General features: G+C 39.8%; 1 long non-coding RNA gene across 1 annotated transcript in view; it reads left to right on the forward strand.

The window, feature by feature from the left end:
• LOC138144444 (uncharacterized) overlaps positions 1-13,096 on the forward strand; it is an 18,842-nt gene extending 5,746 nt beyond the window's left edge. The window contains exon 2 of the long non-coding RNA XR_011163956.1: positions 12,646-13,096. This is a non-coding gene — a long non-coding RNA (uncharacterized lncRNA). The remainder of the gene's footprint in view (positions 1-12,645) is intronic.
• Positions 13,097-14,341: the final 1,245 nt, after the last annotated feature.

The raw sequence follows: 14,341 nt of genomic DNA on the forward strand, positions 1-14,341 counted from the left end.
TTTTTTTTTTAAAGCAATTGGGGTTAAGTAACTTACTCAAGTTTACATGGCCAGTTATTTTGTGTGGGTGTTAAGTATCTGAGGCCGGAACTGATCCTGGGTCTCCCGACTCCAGGGCCAGTGCTCTTACTCATTGCGCCACCCGGCTGCCCCTGGGCTCATTATTTATTAATAAATGTAATTATTTTACTTATTACACTTAATTTTAATACTGCCTGTATCTACATTTGTGTGTATCTGTAAGAGAAGGTTTTGATATCTGGCCCAGACATGAAGGGCTGGGGTGGAGGGCAGTGGGAGTTGGGGGGTAGGGGCAGGAGTTAAGAAACAGAAAGAATATTTAATCTTAACTTAGTTCTGCCTGGCTTTTGTTTTAGTTGGCTATGGTGGCTCTGACTAAAGAGAAATTGTCAAAATCATAAAAATATGTTTCATGATAAAGAATTATTATTATATGTAAATTGCAGCATATCTTTATCAAGGAGAGATTTGTGGGTATGGTTGTGAATGGCTTTGAAAGCCAAAAGATTTTAATTTTGATCCTGGAGGTGATAGGGAGCCTCTAGAATTTGAGTGGAGTGAGGGTAGGTAACATAGTCAGATCTTCCTAAAGGAAGATCACTTTGACAACTCAGTAGAGGATGAAATGCATTGAGGAGAGACTCATGGTAGCCAAACCAATCAGCAAGCAATAAAATGAGCTTACACCAAAGTGGTGGCAGTGTCATAGATGTTACAAAGGCAAAAATCAACAGGTTTTGGTAACAGACTAGATATGGGGAAGGATGTTATATATTGGATATGGTGGGCAAGGATGATGACACCTAGGTTATAAGCTTGGTTGACTGGGAGAATGGTGATGCAGAGTATAGGTAAAGTTCAGATACTATAATGGTGAGAAAAAGGATTATTAAATAACCAATAATTGAGGAGATCCAAGGCTTTTTCCCCTTCCAATTTCCTTATTCTCTCTGCTTGGTCAAGCCTGCATTGGATAGACATTGCTAATAAGATTGGATTAACTTTCTATTCAATTTTATTCAGACCCCACCCAAGTAAGGAAGCCCTTGTTTTCTTCAGATAGATTGTCTAGATTGCCAGAGGCTGAGGGTAGCCTGGGAGCAGGAGTGATCAGAGTCCCCCTACTCCTCTGAATAAGTCCACCTCTCATTGAAATATCCATTCTTCTCATTGTTAATCAGAATTGATTGCCACCCTTAGGAATACCCACTCTTCCAAAGACAGGTAAGCATTGAGTGGGTTCTTTAAGGGGTCTTTGGTATTCGAGAGTGCCATTGTCCCTTTTTATTAATTATCCACTAGCATAATCAATCTCTACAACTTTTCATATCTCACAATGGCATAATTGAAAGCATACTGGATTTATAGTTAGAAAACTTGTGTTCTACATGTAACCTTACACAAGTCACATCTCTAACTCAAGTGATTTACTCATCTGCAAGAGTTTGACTACCACATCCATATCCAGTGAAATAAGAGTTTGTGGACCTGGAGTTAGGAAGATATTTGTTGAAATCCAGTCTCTGAGAACACAGTGCCAGCTAGTGTGACCCTGGGCAAGTCACTTAACCTGTTTGCCTCAGTTTCTGCAATTGTAAAATGGGGAAAATAATAACATTTACCTCTTCTGATTTTCACCTCTAAAGCTTGGCATGTGGTAGTCACTCAATAAATGCTTGTTTCCATTCCTTCCCTTCTTACTTGATGGAGGAGAGAATCAAATCTGGCTTAGTTGAATACCGGGAATTTAGGTAAGCAAGCAACTGAGGTGCTTTATTGAGAAAGGCTATAATACTTCAACAGCAGTGTAAGTGTAAGGCAGGAAGAATATGCTTCCTCTCCTCCCCCATAATGTAGTCACAAGGTTATTCAATATGGTAATAGGTGGCAAATTAACTACAAAATTGCAACTGGAACCACACTTTATGAGGTATGAACAAACCCCAAAGGGCTTCAAATAGCTAAAGCCTGGACTTTGAGGCTTACAGACTCAGAGCTGTACATGGAAGAGACCCCCGAAGGGTGTAGAAGGAGGTGAGTTGCCTCTTCCCTGCTGTTGACCATGGCATCTAGAAGAAGGAGTTTAAGAGATCGCTTTTAGCCATAATTGAGAGAATGATACAGTCCAGACAGGAATGGATACAGAGAGAAGAAAAAAGCATCAAAGAACGGGACCCTTCAGAATAAATATAAGAACTAACTATGAAAAAAAGTTGAACTCAGCTAAGGAACCCACCCAGCAGAGAATACTACACCCAAGGAGAATTGTGTGAGGACTCTACAAAGAGAGAATTTTTAGGCCCTATGTTATGAGTTGTCTTTGCCACATGTTTATCCTAGAAAGGTATATCACTACTGTCATAGCTCTTAAGTTGGAATTCATTCCATTCCTATGAACATTGTGTGTATTTGTGGAACATCACCCCCTAGATTTATTTGGGGAAGCTTTTGTAGCTACTATACCATCATAGTAAATGTCTTCTGCTAAGAGCTAATTGTTATCGTTTGGCTAATTGTTAATGAGAAACACACTGGTAGGGGCTTGTACTATTAGGAGTAGCCAACAGGATACCTTTGTGTAAATTGGGGGAGTATTTCCGAGGTAGTACTGTACAAGTATCTAGGGAGTACTGTCTTCCTATTCCCCTTCAAAAAAACATACTCAGTAACCCCAGATGGAGGCAGCCTTTACACCACTCTGTCAAGTATAAGAAGGGAACAAGACTAGAGTACACTTAGCATACTCTTCAGGGTTCCTCCTGATTGTTTTACCCAAAAGTCTAGGCCTGTTCTGTAAGTCACCTCCCTGGGGCTGGAACTAGCTGCACTGTTTGTTGTCTGTTGTCCGACCTTTAGATTAAATTCCCAGTTTACCATGGATAAAAGTGATTTTTAAATTGTTAAATGCCATCCAAAATGCCTGCTATTATTAATTTCTGATAGCCTGAGTTCTAGTTAGGATCAAGAGGCTGGGTACACAAGGGGAAAACTTTTGGAAAATAATTTCTTCCCCTTTCCTTATATAAAACTTGCAAGATAAAATTTCACTTTTGGAACTCTCCTACTTTTTTTTCTAGACTCTTTTTCCCAGACCCCCAGAAAGAGAAAAGATTTTGAGCTGAACCACAGAGGTTGCTGTCATCTAAACCATTTACAAATAAGATCACAGTGTTCCAGTGATTTATCCATTAGGGTCACACAAATAATAAATGGCAAAGGTGGGATATGAACCTGAGTCTTCTGGCTCCAGATCCATTCACTCCAAGTGGAGATGTCCTGTCAGCAATTGAAAATACAAATCTGGAGCTCTGAAAGGAGGCTGGGAAATGAAATAAAAATAATAAAATCTGGCACATATACATTGCTCTTTAAGGTTTGTAATTGTTGTTATTTAGTCATGTCCAACTCTGCATAACCCCATGCCAGGCCCTTCTGTCCTCCACTGTCTCTCAAAGTTTGGCCAAGTTCCAATTCATTGACACTATCCATCTTATCCTCTGCCATCCCCTTTTCCTTTTGTCTTCAAACTTTCCTAGCATTAGGGTCTTTTCCAATGAGTCCTGTCTTCTCATTATGAGGTCAGAGTATTTAAGTTTCAGCTTCAGTGTTTGATCTTACAGTGAATTAATTTCTTCAAGTACTATATTGACTGATTTGAACTCCTTGCTGTCCAAGAGACTCCCAAAAGTCTCCTCCAGCACCACAATTTGAAAGCATCGATTCAGCAGTACTCAACTTTCCTGGTAGTCCAAATCTCACAGCCATTCATTGCTACTGGAAAAACCATAGCTTTGACTATATGGACCTTTGTCAGCAAGATGATGTCTCTGCTTTTTAGTATGTTTGTCCTGATTTGTCACAGCTTTGCTTTCAAGGAGCAAGAGTCTTTTAATTTCAATCGCTGTCTGGAATGATTTTGGAACCCAAGAATGTAAAATCTGACACTGCTTCCATTCTTTTCCCTCTATTTGCCAGGAAGTTATGGGACTATTTGCCAGGAAGTTATGGGACTATTTGCCATGATCTTAGGGGTTTTTGTTTGTTTTTTGTTTTATTTTGGTTTTTGCTATTAAGCTTCAAGCCAGTTTTTACACTATTAAGAAGAGGCTTCTTAATTCTTCACTTTCAGTCATCAGAGTGGTATATATCTGAGTGGTGCCCATCTGAAATTGTTGATATTTCTCCTGGCCACCTTAATTCTGCCTTTTAATTCATCTTGCCTGGCATCTCACATGATATACTCTGCAAATAAGTTTTAAAAAAGAAGACAGTATACAGCCTTTTCATTCTCCTTTACCAGTCTTTTTGTTTTTTGCTTTTTTCTAGGGGGAAGGTAGGGCAATTGGGGTTAAGTGACTTGCCCAAGGTCACACGGCTAGTTTTTTGTGTTGTGTCTGAAGATGGATTTGAACTCAGGGCCTCGTTACTTTAAGGCCAGTGCTCTATTCACTGCACTACCTGCCTGCCCCATCCTTTGCCATTCTTAAACCAATCCGTTGTTCCTGTTCAGCTCTAACTTTGCTTCTTGACCTGCATGCAGGAGACAAGTAAAATGATCTAGTTCTCCCATCTCTTTGTGGACTTGCCACATATGATCACACAGTCAAAGGCTTTAGTGTAGTCAGTGAAGCACAAGTAGATGTTTTTCTGGAACTCCCTTGCTTTCTCTATAATGTGGAAAATGTTAGCATTCTAGTTCCTTGCCTTTTCAAAAACCAGCCTGCTCCTCTGGTAATTCTCAGTTCAGATATTATTGAAGTTTGCAGAATCTTAAGCATAACATGACTGGCATGTGAAATGAGTACAATTGTTTGGTAATTTGAACATAAATTTGGCATTGACCCTCTTTAGGATTGGGGAGTAAATTCATCTTTTCCAATCCAGTGACCATTGTTGAGTTATCCATATTTGCTGGCATATTGAGTATAACACTTTAATTGAATGTAACATCTTTTACAATTTTAAGTAGCTCAGCTGGAATTCCATTACTTTCACCAGCCTTTTTGTTAACAGTGCTTACTAAGGCCCACTTGACTCCATTCTCCAGGACATCTGACTTTACATCAGTAACCCAGCCATCCTGGTTATCAGTGATGTTAAAATCTTTCTTGTATAATTCTTCTGTATATTCTTGCAACTCTTCTACTTCTGCTAAGTCCCTACCATTTTTTGTTATTTTATCATGCCCATTTTTGCATGAAACTTTCCCTTGATATCTCTAATTTTCTTGAAAAGATCTCTTCTCTTTCCCATTCTCCTGTTTCCTTCTTTTTCTTTGCATTGTCCTTTTAAGAAAACCTTATAACTCCTAGCTAGTCTCATTCAAGTGGGCATATCTTTTCCCTTATCCATTCTCTTTAATTTTCCTTCTTTACTCAGCTATTTGAAAAGCCTCCTCAGACAGCCATTTTGCTTTCTTGCTCTTCTTTTTCTTTGGAATTTTTTTGTTACTGCTTCTTGTACAATGTTGTGAACCTCTGTCAATAGTTCTTTTGGCACTCTACCAAATCTAATGTCTTAAATCTGTTTATCACTTTTACTTCATATTCATGAGGGATGCCATTTAGGTCATATCTATATGGTCTGATGGTTTTTCTTTCTTCAATTTAAGTCTGAATTTCACAATAAGAAGCTCATGATCCGAGCCACAGACAGCTCCAGGCTTTGTTTTCATCAGCTGTATAGAGCTTCTCCAGCTTTGGCTGCAAAGTATATAATCAATCTGATTTTGATATTGACTATCTGTTGATATCTATGTGTAGAATCACCTTTTGGGCTATTGAGAAAGAGCATTTGGGGGCAGCGAGGTGGCGCAGTGGATAGAGCACCAGCCCTGGAGTCAGGAGAACCTGAGTTCAAATCCAGCCTTAGACACTTAACACTTACTAGCCATGTGACTTTGGGCAAGTCACTTAACTCCAACTGTCCTGCCTTCCCTCCTCCAAAAGAAAGAAAAAAGGAAAAGAGCATTTGCTATATGACCAGCAAGTTATCTTGACAAAACTCTATTAGTGTCTTTGCTGCTTCATTTTGTATTCCAATACCAAACTTATCTGTTATTCTAATTATCTTTTTATTTCCTACTTTAACATTCTAATCCCCTATGATTGTTGTGACTATTTTTGGTGTTTTTAAATTTTTTTTTTTTGCTTTTTGGAGAGGAGATGGCAGGGCAATTGGAGTTAAGTAACTTGCCCAAGGTCACACAGCTAGTTTTGTGTTGTATGAGGCTGGATTTGAACTCAGGTCCTCCTGACTCCAGGGCTGAAGCTCTATTCACTGTGCCACCTAGCCACCCCCCTTTGGGGTTATTTCTAGAAGATGTTGTAGGTCTTCATAGAACTGATCAACTTTGGCCTCTTTGGTATCAGTTGGATTATATCCCAGCACTACTTTTATCACCCTTTTATTATGAAGACTGCTCTATTTCTTCTAAAGGATTCTTGCCCACACTAGTATATGTAATGATCCCCTAAATTAAATTCACCCATTCCCATCCACTTAAATTTGCTGACACCCAAGATGTTGATGTTTAATCTTTCCATTTCCTGTTTGACCACATCCAGCTTGCCTTGGTTCATAGATCTTTTTTTTTTTTTAATTTTTTGGTCTTTATTAATTTGTTTACTTTTAGTTTACAAGATTAATTTCCACATTTCCTTGAGTTTCAAATTTTCTCTCCCTTCCCCTCCCCCCCATGGCAGCCTACAATCAAGTATAGTATCTGCAAATACTTTTACATTAGGCATTAGTCAGGTTATAAAGAAGGATTGTAACATGGTGGAACGAACAATGGGAAAGAGGAAATAAAACCAAACAAGAAAAAGAAAAAGAGGAGGTAGTTTGCTTCAATCTGGGGTCAAACTCTGTTATTTCTCTGGATGTAGACATCTCTCTCCATCATGAGTCTTTTGGAGTTGCCTTATAACCCTGCATTGCTGAGAAGAGTCCAGTCTATCAAAGTTGGTCATCACACATACATTGTGTCTGTAATTGTGTACAAATTTCTCCTGGCTCTACTCTTCTCACTCAGCATCAGTTCGTATAAACCTCTCCAGGTAAACATGAAGTCCATCTGCTCCTCATTTCTTATAGCACAGTAGTATTCCATAACATGCATGTACCATAACTTGTTCAGCCATTCCTTAATTAATGGGCACCCCTTTAATTTCCAATTCTTTGCCACCACTAAAAGAGCTGCTATAAACATTTTTGTACATATGGGTCTTCCTCCCACTTCTGTAATCTCTTTGGGATATAACCCTAGGAGTGGTATTGCTGGGTCAAAGGATATGAAAGTATTTATAGCCCTTTGGGCATAATTTCAGATTGCTCTCCAGAAAGGCTGGGTCAGTTCACAACTCCAACAGCAATGCATTAGTGTTCCAATTTGCCCACATCCTCTCCAGCATTTGTCATTTTCCTGTTTTGTCATCTTAGCCAATCTGACTGGTGAGATGTGGTACCTCAGAGTTGTTTTGATATGCATTTCTCTAATCAATAGTGATTTAGAGTATTTTTTCACATGTTTATAAATATCTTTAACTTATTCCACTGAAAACTTCCTGTTCATATCCTTTGACCACTTATCAATTGAGGAATGACTTGTATTCTTATAGATTTGACTCAATTCTCTGTATATTTTAGAAATGAGTCCTTTATCAGTGACATAGTTTGTAAAAATTCTTTGGTTCATAGATCTTACAGTCCAACTTCTATGCAATATTGCTCTTTATAACATCACACTTTTCTTTCATCACCAGGCACATCTGCAATGAGCTTCCTTTCAGCTTTGGCCTGACCACTTCATCAGCAGTGGAGCTACTTGTAGTTGTCCTCCCCTCTTATCCAGTAGTATGTTGGGCATCCTCTGACCTGAGGGGCTCATCTTCCATTGTCATATCTTTTATCATTTTAATACGGCCCATAGGGTTTTCTCAGCAAAGATGCTGGAGTGGTTTGCCATTTACTTCTCCACTGGATCACCTTTTGTCAGAACTCTCTACTATGACCTGTACATCTTGGGTGCACAGCATAGCTCATAGTTTTCTTGTATTTCATAGTTTCATTCATCACAACAAGACAGTGATCCAGCAAAGCACTTTGCAAGTATTTCATTTTATTCCCACAGCAACTCTGGAAGTAATTTATTATTATATCCATTTTACCAATGAGAAAATGGAGGTGGAGTGGCCTACCCAGTGTGCCACAGATAGTATGTAAGTGTTCAAATTCATATTTGAATTCAGGTCTTCCAAGCTCGAAGTTCAGGGCTTTGTCTGCTCTGCCATGTGGTTGCCAAAATATGGGATCTGCATAAATAGGTGAAGTTGTAGGAGTAAATAGGACTTCCAAGGAAGAAAGTTAGAGGAAAGGGCAAGAAGGCCAAGTACACCCATAGTAAGAATTTAGGAAGAAGATAGGGAACCAGATTGGAGAATTATGTTGTTTGAAGCCTAGGGAGAACGTATTCATAGTAGTGAGGTGGCATGGGAAGAGGAAGTGCTAAAAGCTTTAGGGAACAGGAAGAGGATGATAAAATTAACAATGAGGATTTAGGGGCAGCTAGGTGGCACAGTGAATAAAGCACTGGCCCTGGAGTCAGGAGGACCAGAGTTCAAATCTGACCTCAGACACTTAACACATGCACACAAAAACTAGCCGTGTGACCTTGGGCAAGTTACTTAACCCCAACTGCCCTCCAAAAAGCAAAAAAAAAAAAAAAAAAAAAAAAAAAACCAACAACACAAAAAAACAATGAGGATGTGGTCATTTAAAGAGACGTTTATGAGTGGTGGAGGGAGGGGACTGGTGAAGAAGAGAGTGGGTAGTGAAGAAGCAGTTATCTTTTTCAAGAAGTTAAGCAGTTAAAAGGAATGAAAAATGAGGGTGATAATTAGTAGAAGGGTCCAGGAAAGCCCTTTTTTGGATGGAAAATCTGAACCTATTTGTAGGCAATAGAAAATGAATCAGTAATAAAGAGATAGGAGATAATAATTTGATAGCTCATATTTGTATAGCACTTTAAGATTTGCAAAACCCTTTATACATCTTTTACTGGAAGCCTTCCCTAACACTTTTTTTTTTTGTATTTTTAAGCAATCGGGGTTAAGTAACTTGCTCAAGGTTACAAGGCCAGTTATTTCTGGGTGTGGTGCTGAGTGTCTGAGCCCGGGATTCGATCTCCAGGTCGTCCCAACACTGGAGCCGGTACTCTTACTCGCTGAGCCACCTGGCCACCCCTAAGCAATTGGGGTTAAGTAACTTGCTCAAGGTTACACGACCAGGTGTTTCTGGGTGGGTGCTAAGTGTCTGAGCCTGGGATTCAATCTCCAGGTCTTCTCAACACTGGAGCCGGTGCTCTTACTTGCTGTGCTACCTGGCCGCCCCTCCCTAACACTTTTTAATTCTAGTGCCTTCCTTCTGTTAATTGTTTACTGTTTGTGTGTGTATGTGTGTGTATCTATATAGAGATTTCTCTTTCTGTCTCTACCTATCTCTATCTAATCTCTCTGTCTATCCATCCATCTATCTATCTATCTATCCATCCATCCATCCATCTATCTATCTACATATATATCTTTGTTTGCATGTTGTCTCCACCATTAGATTGTAATAGGGCCAGGACTGACTTTTGCCTCTTCTTGTATCCCCAGCACTTAGCACAGTGCCTGGCATTGGCATACAGTAGGTACTTAGTAAGTATTGATTGATTAGAAAAAGAATCAGTAGTGAAAAAGAGACTAAAGATAATAACTTAATAGTTCACATTTCTATAGCACTTTAAGGTTTGCAAAGTACTTTAAATATATCTTTTCTTGGAAGCCTTCCCTAATCCCTCTTAATTCCAGTATTTTCCCTCTGTTGTTTCCTATTTTTTCTGTATAAAGTTTGCTTTGTTTGTATTTGTTTGCATATTTTCTCCAGCTCCTTGAAGGCAAGGACTGGTTTTTGCCTCTTTTTATAACCCCAGCACTTAGCACAGTGCTTGGCAAATAGTAGGTGCTTAGTAAATAAATGTTTTTTGATTGACATGCAATATCTCTCATTTGGTTCACACAACAACAGTATTAATTATTGTTACCCTCATTTTACAAATGAATGAGATGGGATGATGCTTGTGCCAAGTCTAATAGGAGGCAGAACAGAATGAAATCATTGAACCTTAGTGGTGATACCCCTTCATCTTTGGCCAAGAGTGAAGAAGGGACTAAATGATAATGCTGAGAAATTACTAGGAAAAGAGGAGAGGAGCTGAGGGAGCTCCTGTCAACTGGTGAACATAGTGAAAAAAGAGGCTAATAGAAGTCCTAGGTGTGCTGGGGAAAGATAAAAAATTTTCAATGTTCTCTGAGAGGGATGACATAGAAAGCTAAAGCTGTAAGATTTAGTGAAAGGATCATCAAAAGCATCAATAGGAAGCACCAGCCTATCTCTCTAAAGGCAATACTTAAAAGCCAGAGCCTCTGGGTTGCAGCTGTGCCTAAGATGCATACTCAGGTGCAGAGTTGATTGTGAGAAGTCAAGTCAAGTCAACAAGCACTTACTGAAAGATAATTAAGAAAGATATGGTATGGGGCGGCTAGGTGGCACAGTGAATAGAGCACCAGCCTTGGAGTCAAGAAGACCTGAGTTCAAATCTGACCTCAGACACTTAACAAAACACTAGCCATGTGACCTTGGGCAAGTCACTTAACCCCAATTGCCCTACTTTCCCCTCTCCAAAAAGGCAAAAAAAAAAAAAAGATATTGTATAACAGCTTCAAGGTCTAGTCCTCCTAGCTGTCTTTGACTATGCATCTCTGCAGTGTTTATGTTGGGTTTACGTTTCCCAGGGTCCCTGGGAAAGCCCTATTGTCTGGGCTGTGTGGCATCTACCCAACACACAGTCAAAAATCTCTGAAGGGTTAGGTAATAATGCCTCTATCACAGGCAAGTGTCAGCTGTGTCTTTGACACAGTCTGTGTTCTCTTGTGAATATTGTGTTAGATGCTTTATCATGTACTTTAAGGCACAATTGAAAGCACACTTGATTTAGAGTTAAAAGAGTTCCACATGTAACCTTAAATAAGTCACTTCTCTAACTCAGCTGAGTTACTCATCTGTAAAATAAGAGGTGCCTGCTAGACATTTCTATCTCATAGGTATCTCACACTCAGCATGTCCAAAATAGAACTTGTTATCTTTGCCTATAGCCTCCACTTCCTCCAGACTTCCCTATTTCAGAAGGTACAGCCTGTTTAAGTAATCCTCTTTACTCTCATTCATCCCCATATTAAATCAATTGCCAAGTCTTTTTGAACCTCATTCTATTAAGTTTGGCCCATTACTCTGACCTGTCAAGATCTGTATTTCTTTTTTCTTTTCTTTTCTTTTTTTGCTTTTTGGGGGGCAATTGGGGTTAAGTGACTTGCCCAAAGTTACACAGCTAGTAAGTGTGTCAAGTGTCTGAGGCCGGATTTGAACTCTGGTCCTCCTGACTCCAGGGCCGGTTCTCTACTCACTGTGCCACATAGCTGCCCCTGTATTTCTTTCTTTTCTTCTTTTTTTTTTTAAATTTCTAATTTACATCATTCATTTCTGCCAGATTTTGAATTGCATAATTTCTCCCCCTTTTTCCCCTACCCACTGCCCCAAAATAGCAGTCCCACAGGATATCCCCTCCTCCAATCTGCTCTCTCCCATATTTTGTCCCATACCCCTTTTGACTTTTTCAGGGGATCTCTATGCCCCAGTGCCTGTATATCTTATTAACCAATTACATGTAAAATAGTATCAATAAGAGTGTATTATACATATATATATATATATATATATATATATTTAAACATTTGATTTTAAAACTTTGAATTCCAAATTCATTCCCTTCCTCCCTTGTCACCCACCCTTACTGGGAAGATAAGCACTTCAGTATAGGTTGTACATGTGTGGCTAATGCAAAACAATAACATACTAGATATATTGTAAAAGGCTGACTATGTTTCCCTCCCTCCTATCCCACCTCCCACTTGTTCTATTCTCTACTTTGATCCCATCCCTTTTCAAAAGTGGGTGCTTCCAACTTCCCTCCCCCCCCAGCCTGCCCTCCCTTCCATCATCCTCCCTCTGATGCCCTTCCCCACTACTCTCCTGTAGGGTGAGATACCCTATTTAGTGTGTATTTCATTCCCTCCTCAAGCTAAATTCAATGGGAATAAGTTTGACCCATTCCCTTTTGCCTTCCTATTCTTCCCCTCCATTGTAACCATTTTCCCTTGCCTCTTCTATATGAGATAGTTTACCCCATTCTGTCTCTCTCCATCTTCTCTCATTATATTCCTCTCTCACCTCTTAATTTCCCCTTTTAAGTATCATCGCTTCCTATTAAATTGGTCCTGTGCCCTCTATGTATACCTGTAAACATATATACACACATTCACATATGTACTCATATGCCCATATACCCTCATATATAGACATATATATATTCCCTTCAACTACTGAGAAAGGTCTCATAAGTTACAATTATTGTTTGTCCATGTAGGAATGTTAATAGTTCAACTTTGATAAGGTCCTTGTGATTTCTTTTCCCTGTTTATCTTCTCATGCTTCTTGTATCTGAATGTCAAATTTTCTGTTTGTAAGGGTTATGGGATTTAAAGATCTTCCATGCCCCATTGGACTTGCTGACGTAGCAGGAAGGGGCGGAGCAAGAGGAAGCGGAAGCCAAGCTAGAGTTCCTGCAGTGGCTAGCAGTGGCGACGACGGCGGCAGCAGCAGCAGAGGCAGCGGCGGTGGCAGCAGTGCGAAGCCCTTTTTGAGTCAGCCAGAATTTCTGCTAAGGACTCCTGCTGAGGACTGCCAGGGGCCAGAGCTGCTGGGAGCACGCTTCCTGGACGCTGGGTGGTTGCTGTGAGTGGGGAGAGGAGGACCTTTGCCTGAGGTAGCCTGTTCTGTTTTAAAGGCTTGAGAATGTGGGTGCTTTCTACTTTATCTACCTGTGCCAATTTCATAACTACTCTGATGGCTTTCACTTTCTGGTTTTGGGACTCAGTCTTTTGGTATTTTAATAAATTTTCTAGCTTATTCCCCCATATGGCAAGCCTGATGTATTTTGTGATGGATAATTATATCAGCATATCTGTAATTTCCATAGGCATTGTGAATATGGCATTGCTGATACACTGTTGAACTCTCGTTTTTTTTTCAACAAGAATGCTTGAAAGTCCTCTATTGCACTGAATGACCATATTTTCCCCTGAAACATGATACTCAGTTTTTCTGGGTAGGCGACTCTTGGTTTTAATCCCAGCTCCTTTGACCTCCGGAATATCATATTCCAAGCCCTTCCATCCCTCGGTGTAGAAGCTGCCAGATCCTGGGTTATCCTGATTGTGTTTCCATAATATTCAAATTCCTTCTTTCTGGCTGCTTGTAATATTCTCTCCTTAATCTGGGAATTCTGGTACCTGGCTATAATATTCCTAGGAGTTTTTTTGGGGGGATCTTTTTCAGGAGGTGATTGGTGGATTCTTTCAACCTCTATTTTGCCCTCTGCTTCTAAAACATCAGGGCAGTTTTCTTTGACAACCTCCTGGAAGATGATTTCTAGTTTCTTACTTTGATTGTGGCTTTCAGGTAGTCCAATAATTTTTAAATTCTCTCTCCTGGATCTATTTTCCAGGTCAGTGGTTTTTCCCATGAGATATTTCACATTGCCTTCTGTTCTTTCATTTGTTTGGATCTGTTTGACAGCATCTTGATTTCTCATAACGTCATTAGCTTCCATTTGCTCCAATCTAATTCTGAAGAAATCATTCTCCTCAGTGAGCTTTTGAGATTCTTTTTCCATCTGGCAAATTCAGCTTTTTAAGGCATTCTTCTCCTCATTGCCTTTTTGAGCCTCTTTTACCATTTGAGTTAGTCTATTGTTTAAGGTATGATTTTCCTCAGGCTGCTGACTCTCATTTTGTAATTTTCTTGCATTGTTCTCATTTCCCAATTTTTCCTCCACTTCTCTTATCTGCTTCTTAAGGTCCTCTATGGCCTATAATCAGCTCATATTTTCCTTTGAAGCTTTTGGTGCAGGAGTTCTGACTTCACTGTCTTCCTCCTGTTCCATGCTTTGCTCCTTTTTGTCCCCAAAATAGGAGTGTAATGTTGGAATCTTCTGTCTGCTTTGTTTCCTTTGCCTGGTCATGTCACCCCTCAGTCACTTGGACCCTGGGCTTTTTGCCACAGTAGGACTCTGCCACCAGAGAGGGGAGCTTTCATCCCAAACGCTGGGGTTTTCTCAGCTGCTGGAGGTATTAGATGGGTGCCCTCTCTGAGGTCTCCACAT

This window comes from Petaurus breviceps, unplaced genomic scaffold, assembly GCF_028583685.1.
Source record: "Petaurus breviceps papuanus isolate PSGF00001 unplaced genomic scaffold, PetGlider_PUasm1.0 90700, whole genome shotgun sequence".
Taxonomy (NCBI): Eukaryota; Metazoa; Chordata; class Mammalia; order Diprotodontia; family Petauridae; genus Petaurus; species Petaurus breviceps.